Source organism: Nerophis ophidion, linkage group LG06, assembly GCF_033978795.1.
Source record: "Nerophis ophidion isolate RoL-2023_Sa linkage group LG06, RoL_Noph_v1.0, whole genome shotgun sequence".
In the NCBI taxonomy this organism is placed as follows: domain Eukaryota; kingdom Metazoa; phylum Chordata; class Actinopteri; order Syngnathiformes; family Syngnathidae; genus Nerophis; species Nerophis ophidion.
The window spans coordinates 45,065,994-45,079,358 of NC_084616.1; positions in this window are offsets into that span (position 1 = coordinate 45,065,994).

Here is a 13,365-nt window from a genome sequence, read left to right on the forward strand (position 1 = left end):
GAGGCCAAACAAGAGGACTCTCAAGGCGAAATACATGGCAGATAATTCAAGGTGGGCGTGAGATGGTGAAGAGCTTTCAGTCACACCTTTTTCTGAGGATGTGACTCTCAGGCAATAAATGGAGAAGGCCAGTGATCATCAGCAAAAAGACACAAGTGATCGCTCTGCCGCGAGCACACAGAAATACAAACTCTTTATCTCAATTGGAATAGAACCCCGAATTCAAAAAATGAATGCATGGATGGAATAGAACTTCCAGAGCAACAGTTAGTGAAATACAATGTGTGTATTGCACTGTAATATGACTGAGTGTTATGGACATAACCCACACAATACGCCACAAGTAAACTAATGGAGTCTGGGTGACAGAGATGAATAATACTGCTACAGGCTGATTAAAAAAAAAAAAAAAAAATACTTGATGCATGTCTTTTTTTCTGTTTGTTTAGCATGAATTATTGGAAGAATGTACTGGAACTACTGGAAAACAACATGTTTTGCAATATGGTGCACCCAAATGCAGAAAGCAAGGGAAGCAAGGGAAACACAAGAAGAAGTACCATCAAAAACAGCCAACAATGCTGTAGTTCATGGGTCCCCATCTACGGACCGTGGGCCTGATATGGCCTGCCAGCGTTCAAAATCCGGCCCACAGGTAGTCCGGACTAAAATATATATATATATATATATATATATATATATATATATATATATATATATATATATATATATATATATATAAATATATATATATATATATACAAACCCCATTTCCATATGAGTTGGGAAATTGTGTTACATGTAAATATAAACAGAATACAATGATTTGCAAATCCTTTTCAACCCATGCGGGCTATAGAGCGTTTTCCGTTCGGGCTCCAGTACTCTGGAATGCCCTCCCGGTAACAGTTCGAGATACCACCTCAGTAGAAGCATTTAAGTCTCACCTTAAAACTCATTTGTATACTGTAGCCTTTAAATAGACTCCCTTTTTAGACCAGTTGATCTGCTGTTTCTTTTCTTTTTCTTCTATGTCCCACTCTCCCCTGTGGAGGGGGTCCGGTCCGATCCGGTGGCCATGTACTGCTTGCCTGTGTATCGGCTGGGGACATCTCTGCGCTGCTGATCCGCCTCGACATCTCTGCGCTGCTGATCCGCCTCCGCTTGGGATAGTTTCCTGGTGGCTCCGCTGTGAACGGGACTCTCGCTGCTGAGTTGGACCCGCTTTGGACTGGACTCTCGCGACTGTGTTGGATCCATTGTGGATTGAACTTTCACAGTATCATGTTAGACCCGTTCGACATCCATTGCTTTCCTCCTCTCTAAGGTTCTCATAATCATTATTGTCACAGACGTCCCACTGGATCATTATTGTCACCGATGTCCCACTGGGTGTGAGTTTTCCTTGCCCTTATGTGGGCCTACCGAGGATGTCGTGGTGGTTTGTGCAGCCCTTTGAGACACTAGTGATTTAGGGCTATATAAGTAAACATTGATTGATTGATATTCAGTTGAATGCACTACAAAGACAAGATATTTGATGTTAAAACTCATAAACTTTGTTTTTTTTTTGCAAATGATAATTAACTTTGAATTTCATGGTTGCAACAAGTGCCAAAGTAGTTGGGAAAGGGCATGTTCACCACTGTGTTACATTACCTTTTCTTTTAACAACACTCAATAACGTTTGGGAACTGAGGAAAATAATTGTAGAAGTTTTGAAAGTGGAATTCTTTCCCATTTTTGTTTTATGTACAGCTTCAGTCGTTCAACAGTCTGGGGTCTCCGCTGTCGAATTTTACGCTTCCTAATGCGCCACACATTTTCGATGGGGGACAGGTCTGAACTGCAGGCGGGCCAGGAGAGTACCCGCACTCTTTTACTACAAACCACGCTGTTGTAACACGTGCCTTGGCATTGTCTTGCTGAAATAAGCAGGAGCGTTCATGATAACGTTGCTTGGATGACAACATATGTTGCTCCAAAACCTGTATGGACCTTTCAGCATTAATGGTGTCTTCACAGATGTGTAAGTTACCCATGCCTTGGGCACTAATACCCCCCCATACCATCACAGATGCTGCTTTTGAACTTCACGCCTATAACAATCCGGATGGTTATTTTTCTCTTTGTTCCGGAGGACACCACGTCCACAGTTTCCAAATATAATTTGAAATGTGGACTCGTCAGACCACAGAACACTTTTCCACTTTGCATCAGTCCATCTTAGATGAGCTCTGGCCCAACGAAGCCAGCGGCGTTCCCTGGTGTTGTTGATGAATGGGTTTTGCTTTGCATAGTAGAGTTTTAACTTGCACTTACAGATGTAACGACCAACCCATAGCAAGTCATAGCAGAAAAACATTATGTGAGTTGTGTATTATTCTAAGAAAATTGCTATGTGTGCAGGGAACATCCAGCCTAGCGCTGGCTAGTTCTAACTTAACTGACAGGCTCTGTAATTGCCTGTGACCAGGCTTGCTCTAGTGCAGTTAGTCAAGTGTTACTCAAACAGAAATCTATGTTCCTTGATAAGATGATAGCGCCTTCCCGGTTAAGGTGAAGGCCGTCTCTCATTAGCAAGCCAGGTTTGCCCCGAAAGAGGGACAATTATTAATATACGTCCCTGTGGTCTACAGAAGCTAGCCAGCCACTTATTAAGCGAGACTAATCTGCTATACCTCTCGTCATTGCCTCTCGCAGGCAGGGGCCAGAGACAATTACTCGATGCCTGGACATCTTTCTAGCGAGATCACAAGTCCTGGCTATGTTTCTCTTTGTAATTTCTGACTGTATCATCCTAGTGTCGTTGGAGCCAACATGTATAACTATGTTTGCATAACTAGTGGTGCAATTAGCCTGTCGTACGTGTTTACTTGGCCTGTTGCGAGATAGCTCTCTAAGATTAGCTTCAATGTCAGGTGGTCTGGCCCCGGGAATACACTTAATTGTGGCTGGTTTGCTAAGCTTTATGTTTCGGGTGATGGAGTCCCCTATGACAAAAGTGTGGTGCTCGATGGACTGGGGTGTAGGATTTGCTAAAGGGCTAAATCTGTTATGCATCTCAACCGGTACAGCGTAGCTTGTAGACCGCTTAGGGCTGCTACAGGCTGGGCTAGTTAGCCCGCTACAGCTAACGCGAGCAGATATGTCCGCAACAGCTAAAGTTATGAAATGACACTGCTCTAACTGGCGGACACGGCTCTCTAGCAGAGCCAACCTATCCATGAGTAAGGTGCACGAAGCGCAGGAAGCCATACTCACAGTACTTTCTGTCGCCGAGTGGAGTGCATTTGAAACAATTGTCTTGTTGATAATTGAGGTAATTATTGTTATTATTCATGATCAATAGTGCTATTTATATTGGTATTTGTATAGCTCCATTTGTAGTATAATAATGTGCATTATCATTTCTGTGTTATTAATATTTACTTCACCAACTTTTTCTCTGCTATCACTTTTACTATCATATTTTTACATATTTGCAGATGCAGTTCTGTTGTTATTGTGGTTGTTATTGTTTTTGTTATTGTTGTTGTTGTTTCTCTGTATTATACCTCTTTTGTCCCCGCTCAGGTCCGGCCATACCTGCCAACCTTGAGACCTCCGAATTCGGGAGATGGGAGGGTTTGGTGGTAGCGGTGGGTTATATTTTAGCGTCCCGGATGAGTTAGTGCTGCAAGGGGTTCTGGGTATCTTTTCTGTTGTGTTTATGTTGTGTTACGGTGCTCCCGAAATGTGTTTGTCATTCTTCTTTGGTGTGGGTTCACAGTGTGGTGCATATTAGTAACAGTTTTGAAGGCCTACTGAAACCCACTACTACCGAACACGCACTCTGATAGTTTATATATCAATGATGAAATATTAACATTGCAACACATGCCAATACGGCCGGTTTAGTTTACTAAATTACAATTTTAAATTTCCCGCAGAGTTTCCTGTTGAAAACGTCACGGAATGATGAGGCGTGTTTGTGACGTTATTGGTTGGAGGGGAGATATCAGCCCAGCACCGGCTAAAAGTGGTTTCTTTTCATCGCATAATTACACAGTATTTTGGACTTCTGTGTTGCTGAATCGTTTGCAATTTGTTTAATTAATAATAGAGAAGTCAAAGTAGAAAGGTGGAGGTGGGAAGCTTTTAGAATTTAGCCACACAAACACACGGTGTTTCCTTGTTTAAAATTCCTGGAGGTGAAACTTTACTATGGATCAGAGCGGTCAAGCGATCATGGATCCCAACTACATGTTGACCGGCAGTTTTCGGTGAGAAAATTGTGGAAATAAGTCGCCTCTTACCGGAGCTCAGCGGAGCTTCTGTCGAGCTGCAGCTGCCGTGACTTCCCTCAGAGACTGGCGTCAACACACCCGTGGACACATCCCTCCAACTATCAGGTACTATTTAACTCACTAAAAAACAAACAACACAATAGAAAGATAAGGGATTTCCGAGAATTATCTTAGTAAATGTTTCTAAAAACATCTGAATTGCTTCCAATGCAATCGCCTTTTTTTTTTTAACTTTTTTTTTTCTTGTCCATCACTCTAAATTTCCTCATCCACGAATCTTTCATCCTTGCTCAAATCAACAGGGAAATTATCGCTTTCTCGGTCCGAAAAGCTCTTGCTGCTGGAGCCTCACATTATAAACAATGTGAGAATGTGAGGAGCCCTACAACCCGTGACGTCACTCGCACATCGTCTGCTACTTCCGGTAAATGCAAGGCTTTTTTATTAGCGACCAAAAGTTGCAAAATTTATCGTCGATGTTCTCTACTAAATCCTTTCAGCAAAAATATGGCAATATCGCAAAATGATCAAGTATGACACATAGAATGGACCTGCTATCCCCGTTTAAATAAGAAAATCTAATTTCAGTAGGCCTTTAAAGTTGTTTATACGGCCACCCTTAGTGTGACCTGTATGGCTGTTGACCAAGTATGCATGCATTCACTTGTGTAAAAGCCGCATATATTATGAGACTGGGCCGGTACACTGTTTGTATAAGAAAGTGATTTAAATGTAGATAAAAATAATCATGGGGTCCCTTTAACACATTTACACAGTATAAAGTAGAGCAGTGTTTTTCAACCTTTTTTTAGCCAAGCCGCATTTTGTTCTTTGAAAAAATCTGGAGGCACACCACCAGCAGAAATCATAAAAAAAATAATCTCAGTAGACAATAAAAAGTTGTTGGCGCAATTGTTGGATATGAATTTAAACCATAACCAACCATACTGTTGCGATCTGCTGCTCAGATCTTCACGTGTTTGTTTTTTCATTCTCAGTCTGACCCGTTTATTTCCTGTTTTTGTCCATCACTATGGTTACACATCAGTCCACCTGTTAGTCTCGCCCCGCACACCTGCTAATAATTATCACCCTCCTATTTAAGCTCACCTTTTCTGTTCACTCATTCTCGGATCCTAATTTGCCCACGCGCATCAGTGACGACTCTCATCATTCGTATGTATTTTCTCGCTAGCTCTCACGCCAAGCCACTTTATTGTCTAGCTTTCATGCTAAATGTTTTGTTTACTCTTTTGTGTCCTCGTACCAAGTTCTAGTTTTCCTTGTTTTAGCCTAGCTTTCACGCTAGCGTCTTTTGTTTACTTTTTCTCTTTACACCAGTATTTTTGTTCATAGACTTTTGTTATTAAATACCCTTTATCTTACCTATGCTGTGTTCTGCTTCGACGCATCCACGGGAAAACCACACCGGCATTACAATGCCGAAGAAGAGTCTTCACAGTAGGATCCGAGCATTAAAAAGTTTTTCCGCGTCTGGCAACCACGAGGAGACCTTCGACGAAGGCACATGGAGGGTATTCCGAGCGATGGAGGCTGAAACTCTCCGATGCAATCCAGACGAAAGCATGATGTGGGACCTGGAGGGAAAACTGGTTCCGATCGATGCTTCCGGGAGCGGTGAGTTTCCCTCCCGCAGCGCTCGCGCTCGTCCGCGTAGGCGGAAGCCGCGAAGTATGGCTTCGTCGGGCGACAGTGACTTGCCCACTCCATGTCTCCCTCCTCACGAACACAGCAACCTACAGTCAGCACACAAAACCCCTACACCATTGTTTGGGGACCCAATAACACACTTTGCTAACAGTTTTACCGACTGGGCAAATTCCCAACTTGTGTCCCGCGCAGATGACGTCATTTCGTCGACGCCCCCCGGTAACGCAAACCCGTCTTCCGATGATGACGTCATCAACAAGGAATTTTTTGGGGAAGATTCGTTTTCTCAGCCATTTTCAAATGACAATAACATTAATAATAAGATACAAAAGTATCAGGATATTTTTTCTTATTATTCTAGTCAACCTCAGTCACCTAGTTTTTCTTCTAACCCACCGTTTAAACCTCATTCTCTGCCCAAGTCCAAGGTTTTTTCTCCCTTTTCAAAGGGACACTCTGGACAATATAGAGGGGAGGGGTCTGCCTGCCTCCAAACCTCCCACCACCCTCCCTTATGGTCAGTCCCTGACCACAGGGAACGGGTCTGGGATTCCCGTCTGGAGGGGGGGGCTACGGCCTATAGCTGTGTTGCGGAGGTAGGGCAGACGCTACCTCTTCTTAAAACTACTAAGCCTCCTAGACCTCCACCACCGGTGTTTACCCCTGTTTTACCACTACGGCCTCCTAGACCTCCTCCACCGGTGTTCTCCCCGGTCAAGTCACGCCCTCTTAGACCTCCTCCACCTGTGTTCCGTCTGTGCCCTAGTTCTAGTTTTAGTCACAGTCTCTCTCAGAGTTCGAGTCCCAGCCTTCTTCGTAGCCCATGCTCTAGTCCTACTCGTAGACCGACTTGTAGACTGAGTCGTAGTCCAAGTCCTGGTCCGAGTTTCCGTTCTGATTCTAGTTGTAGTCCTAGTCTTTCTCGTAGTCGTCCTAGTTCCACTCGTAGACTGATCCGTAGTCCGAGTCCTGTTTCGAGTCCGGTCCCGAGTCTTGTTTCTTGCCTTTGTAATATTAGTACTGATTCCCCTCGTGGTCTTAGTCCGAACCCTAGTCCTTACCCAAGTTCTTGTCCGAGCCCCAGTGTTACTGTAAGTCCTAGTCTTTGTCCTAGTCCTTGCCCGAGCACCAGTTTGATTGTTAGTCCCAGTCCTTGCCCAAGCCCTAGTTTGACCGTTTGTCCTAGTTCTTGCCCAAGCCCTGGTATGACTGTAAGTCCTGGTCGTTGCCCAAGCCCTTCTCAAAGCACTAGTGTGATTGTAAGTCCTGGTCCTCTCTCAAGTCCTTGCCCGAGTCCTAGTGTTTGTCTTATCACTCATCATAGTCCTAGTCCTGCTCACAGCCAGTCCCCTAGTTCTCCTCGGCAGACCCCTGTGCCTGCTCCTCGGCTGAAGCCGACTCCTGCTCCTCGGCTGAAGCCGACTCCTGCTCCTCGGCTGAAGCCGACTCCTGCTCCTCGGCTGAAGCCGACTCCTGCTCCTCGGCTGAAGCCGACTCCTGCTCCTCGGCTGAAGCCGACTCCTGCTCCTCGGCTGAAGCCGACACCTGCTCCTCGGCTGAAGCCGACACCTGCTCCTCGGCTGAAGCCGACACCTGCTCCTCGGCTGAAGCCGACACCTGCTCCCAGTCTGGTTCTCACACCAGCACATGACACTAACCTGGTTTTCACGCCGGAATTCGACTCTCGCCTGGTTCACACACCAGCAGCTTTTTCGGGCCTGGTTCTCAAGCCAGCACTAGACTCCCACCTGGTTCTCACACCAGCCTCCGACCCAGAACTGGTTCTCATACCAATTACAGACTTTAACCTGGATCTCACTCCAGCAACAGCTCCAAAGCTGGAGCCGACTCCAGTGCCAGCTCCGTGCCGCCAAGCACCGGTGCCAGCTCCGCGCCGCCAAGCACCGCCGACGACGGGGCTGGAGCCCACACCAGCGTCGACGACGGGGCTGGAGCCCACACCAGCGTCGACGACGGGGCTGGAGCCCACACCAGCGTCGACGACGGGGCTGGAGCCCACACCAGCACCACCGACGACTCCTGCGGCTCCCAGGCCGCCTCCGACGACTCCTGCGGCTCCCAGGCCGCCTCCGACGACTCCTGCGGCTCCCAGGCCGCCTCCGACGACTCCTGCGGCTCCCAGGCCGCCTCCGACGCCTTCTTCGGCTGCAGCACCCGCATCATCCTCGCCAGCTGCACTCGGGCCTGCTTTGGCTGCAGTCCCCGCACCCTCGTCTGCTGCTTCCAAGCCTGCTGGGATTTCGGTGCTGAGGCGTCGTCCACCACGTCGACCACGGGCGTGGCCTCTGCGAGGTCATCCTCCTCGCCAGATACTCCCTCCTCCATGTCGGCCACGGATGTGGCCGTGCCCGGGTCGTCCGCCTCGCCGGGCACCTCATCCTGCGAGGCGGCCACTAATGTGGCCTTTTCGAGGTCGCCCGCCAAAACTTTTTCGGCAGCAGCGTTCCACCCGCCGCCGCCACATGATGTGTCCTCGGTGGATTCGGGGACATGCGATCTGGCGACCCTCCACCGTGGCCTCCCTCCGCCCTCCCTTCGTTTGTGAACTTTCTGGTTTTGGGGAGGGGGTTCAAGTTTTGTTTGTTTTTTAAGACATCTGGTATCTGTCTTTTGTTGGGGGGGAATACTGTTGCGATCTGCTGCTCAGATCTTCACGTGTTTGTTTTTTCATTCTCAGTCTGACCCGTTTATTTCCTGTTTTTGTCCATCACTATGGTTACACATCAGTCCACCTGTTAGTCTCGCCCCGCACACCTGCTAATAATTATCACCCTCCTATTTAAGCTCACCTTTTCTGTTCACTCATTCTCGGATCCTAATTTGCCCACGCGCATCAGTGACGACTCTCATCATTCGTATGTATTTTCTCGCTAGCTCTCACGCCAAGCCACTTTATTGTCTAGCTTTCATGCTAAATGTTTTGTTTACTCTTTTGTGTCCTCGTACCAAGTTCTAGTTTTCCTTGTTTTAGCCTAGCTTTCACGCTAGCGTCTTTTGTTTACTTTTTCTCTTTACACCAGTATTTTTGTTCATAGACTTTTGTTATTAAATACCCTTTATCTTACCTATGCTGTGTTCTGCTTCGACGCATCCACGGGAAAACCACACCGGCATTACAATGCCGAAGAAGAGTCTTCACACATACATCACTATGGCTTTTGTCTCAAAGTAGGTGCACTGTCACGACCTGTCACATCACACCATGACTTATTTTGAGTTGTTTGGTGTTTTCCCTTACGTAGTGATTTAGTTCTTGTCTTGCGCTTCTGTTTTGGTGGCTTTTACTGTTTTGTTGGTATTTTCCTGTAGCAGTTTCATGTCATCCTTTCAGCGCTATTCCCCACACCTGCTTTATTTTAGCAATCAATAATATTTAAGTTGTTGCTATCTTTTTTTGTGTGGACATTGTTGATTGTCATCTCATCCCTTGGTTGTGCTTTATGGACGCCGTCTCTGCTCCACACCCTGTAAGTCTTTGCTGTCGTCCAGCATTCTGTATTTGTTTACTTTGTCGCCAGTTCAGTTTTAGTTTTGTTCTGCATAGCCATCCCTAAGCTTCAATGCCTTTCTTTAGGGGCACTCGCCTTTTGTTTATTTTTGGTTTAAGCATTAGATACGTTTTTTACCTGCACGTTGCCTCCCGCTGTCATCTGCATATTGTGATCACGACAAACCATCGTCGTCTCGCACGACTTGTTTTCGACATCTAAAAAGCAATTTGCTACCGGCTGCCACCTACTGATAAGGAAGAGAATAACACGGTTACTCTGCCGAGGTCTAGACAGCACAGACACTCAACAAAGGCACATTATTTGCAGATTATAATTACTGGTTTGCAAAAAATATTTTTAACCCAAATTGGTGAAACTACATAATCTCCCAGACTGTATCTCACGGCACACTAGTGTTGGTTGAAAAACACTGAAATAGACTATGAGGTCCAAACAGAAGAATGAAAAGTCTTGAGCTTTTCTGTTGAATCAGCAGAAAACAACATATTTTGCCTTCAATACGAAACCCCAGCATCCTTGGGGAGCGTGTCAGGAGCAAGCAGGTGTGAAGTGCTGACACGTCTAGGATAAAATGCAAATAGTGCGCAATGATGACACAAAAGTGCTAATTAGTGCATCACGTCACCCCGTAGCATTTTGCAACTTTCCAATTAGTCTTGAAGCGAGGCTGAAAACAGGTGGAAACGCTGTTTTAATCAGTACGTGATTGACGGGGATATATACCCATACACTTACCACAAACGTCCAATTGACACTTCAAAATGTATTTTCCCAAGCAGAGGAAACGAAAATGACTAATGAGGGGAACATGTAAAAAAAATAAAAATGTTGTCAATAGGTTTTTTTTATGACTATCGTAAGTCTTTGTTTAGTGACATCCTGCAGCGTCAAAAGCAGAATGGCAGATGGATGCCACCCTCCCAAAAAAAAAAAGAACATCTGCCATCCGTATGTGCGGCATTGCGGTTTAATATCCCCCCAGCTTACATCACATTCATACAAAAAATGGAAGAGGTTATGGCAACGTTTCAAAAAGACTCCCGTCCGAGAGGTCATTGGCAAAGTGGAGTTAACAATGGTGTTTATGTGGTTAATTATAGTAATTCTCTACAGGCAGTTGGCTTGCGTATAAATGCCTGCTTGTATATCAAACGCATGCAATATGTTCACCTCATGCTAGTGAAAAGGTCCTGACACTGACTGAATACTGTCAATAAGTGCCCTCCATCTAAACAGACAGCATTCATACTCTGTCATCGCCTGTTTATGATGACGGGTTACCTTTTTTTTAATCATTGCAAACACGCATGAAATTACACATTAGACAAAAATATGTTGGTCCCGGTGCATTGTTAAAGTGACTAACAGTATGCTGTGATTATATCCAAACAAAAGAGGCTCGTTTGCTAAATGCAATGGGAAGGGAACGATTTATATGTTGTTCTGTGGCTTTTATTTAACAGCCCCAGTGCTTAAACCCACCAGAGCGGATTGTGGAATAATTACCGAGCCAAGCCTTGTCTGCACTGCTTCAATGTCTATTGTCTTTTTTTGAATGTACAGTATATATATATATATATATATATATATCTATATATATATATATATCTATATATATACATATCTATATATATATATATATATATTTATATATATATATATATATAGATATGTATATATATATAGATATATATATATTAGGGCTGTGAATCTTTGGGTGTCCCACGATTCGATTCAATATCGATTCTTGGGGTCACTAATTGGATTATATATCGATTTTTTCAATTGAACGCAATTCTCGATTCAAAAACGATATTTTTCCAATTCAAAACGATTCTTTATTCATTCAATTCATAGGATTTTAGCAGGATCTACCCCAGTCTGCTGACATGCTAGCAGAGTAGTAGATTAAAAAAAAAAAAGCCATGGAAATCAATTCCATGAAGCTCTCTGCGTACTGTACGTGGGCTAATTGGAAGGTCACATGAAGTTTGGAGCTCTGTTGCACTATGCACTTCAGCATCCGCTGACCCCTCAGTGTCAGTTTACATGGCCTACCACTTGGTGACTGACTTGCTGTCGTTCCCAAACTCTTCACTTTTCTTATAATAAAGTTGACTTTGGAATATTTAGGAGCGAGGAAATTTCACGACTGGATTTTGTTGCACAAGTAGCATCCTATGACAGTTCCACGCTGGAAATCACTGAGAGCGGCCCATTCTTTCACAAATGTTTGTAGAAACAGTCTCCATGCCTTAGTGCTTGATTTTATACACCGGGCAAAGTGATAAGGACACCCGATTCTCATCATTTGGATAGGTGGCCAAATACTTTTGGCAATATAGTGTATATCCTATGTGACTGCAGTCACAATATGTCATTAAATAGCAGAAAGCGTCACCAAAATAGACGGTTGTATAATAAGTATTGGACTAATGTACAGAAAACAGGTGAAAATAATATGTTTTAGGAACTCGCATCAACGTTCCACCACTCCAGCTGCTCGCCCACACGCTCTTCGGAGCACACGTCGAAGCAAACATCCCACAAACTACTGAGAACCTAAATACATGCATTCTTCATTCTTAAACTTCTAAGCCAGACCTGGGATAAAATACGGACAGCCGGACATTCTACATACGTTTTTTTAGACCTTTAACATCAAAACTGTTGCCACCATTATAATGTGCTGCGCTGTTTTTAAATGACCGTAAGTCTAAAACTATAGAAAGTATGTCAATGGTGGATATCTGCACTTCTGGGTGTTACAGGAGTTATTTTCGTAATCTACATCACAGCAGAGTGGGCGGGGTTTGTTTTTAGAGCAGCCAGCCTGAAACGCCTGTGTCAGGAACAGAAGCGGGAGCAAATTTCGATATCAATCAATCAATCAATGTTTTTTTATATAGCCCTAAATCACTAGTGTCTCAAAGGGCTGCACAAACCACAACACAAACCACTACGACATCCTCGGTAGGCCCACATAAGGGCAAGTAAAACTCACACCCAGTGGGACGTCGGTGACAATGATGACTATGAGAACCTTGGATAGGACCACATGTGTGGGCAACTCCCCCCCTCTAGGGGACCGAAAGCAATGGATGTCGAGCGAGTCTAACATGATGCTGTGAAAGTTCAATCCATAGTGGATCCAACACAGCCGTGAGAGTCCAGTCCAAAGCAGATCCAACACAGCAGTGAGAGTCCCGTCCACAGCGGAGCCAGCAGGAAACCATCCCAAGCGGAGGCGGATCAGTAGCGTAGAGATGTCCCCAGCCAATACACAGGCGAGCGGTCCATCCTGGGTCCCGACTCTGGACGAGCGGTCCATCCTGGTTCCCGACTCTGGACAGCCAGTACTTCATCACTGGCCATCGGACCGGATCCTTTCCACAAGGGAGAGTGGGACATAGGAGAAAAAGAAAAGAAACGGCAGATCAACTGGTCTAAAAAGGGAGTCTATTTAAAGGCTAGAGTATACAAATGAGTTTTAAGGTGAGACTTAAATGCTTCTACTGAGGTGGCATCTCGAACTGTTACCGGGAGGGCATTCCAGAGTACTGGAGCCCGAATGGAAAACGCTCTATAACCCGCAGACTTTTTTTGGTCTTTGGGAATCACTAATAAGCCGGAGTCCTTTGAACGCAGATTTCTTGCCGGGACATATGGTACAATACAATCGGCAAGATAGGATGGAGCTAGACCGTGTAGTATTTTATACGTAAGTAGTAAAACCTTGAAGTCACATCTTAAGTGCACAGGAAGCCAGTGCAGGTGAGCCAGTACAGGCGTAATGTGATCAAACTTTCTTGTTCTTGTCAAAAGTCTACCAGCTATAACAAATTTCTGCATAAAAGTGATAATATATCATA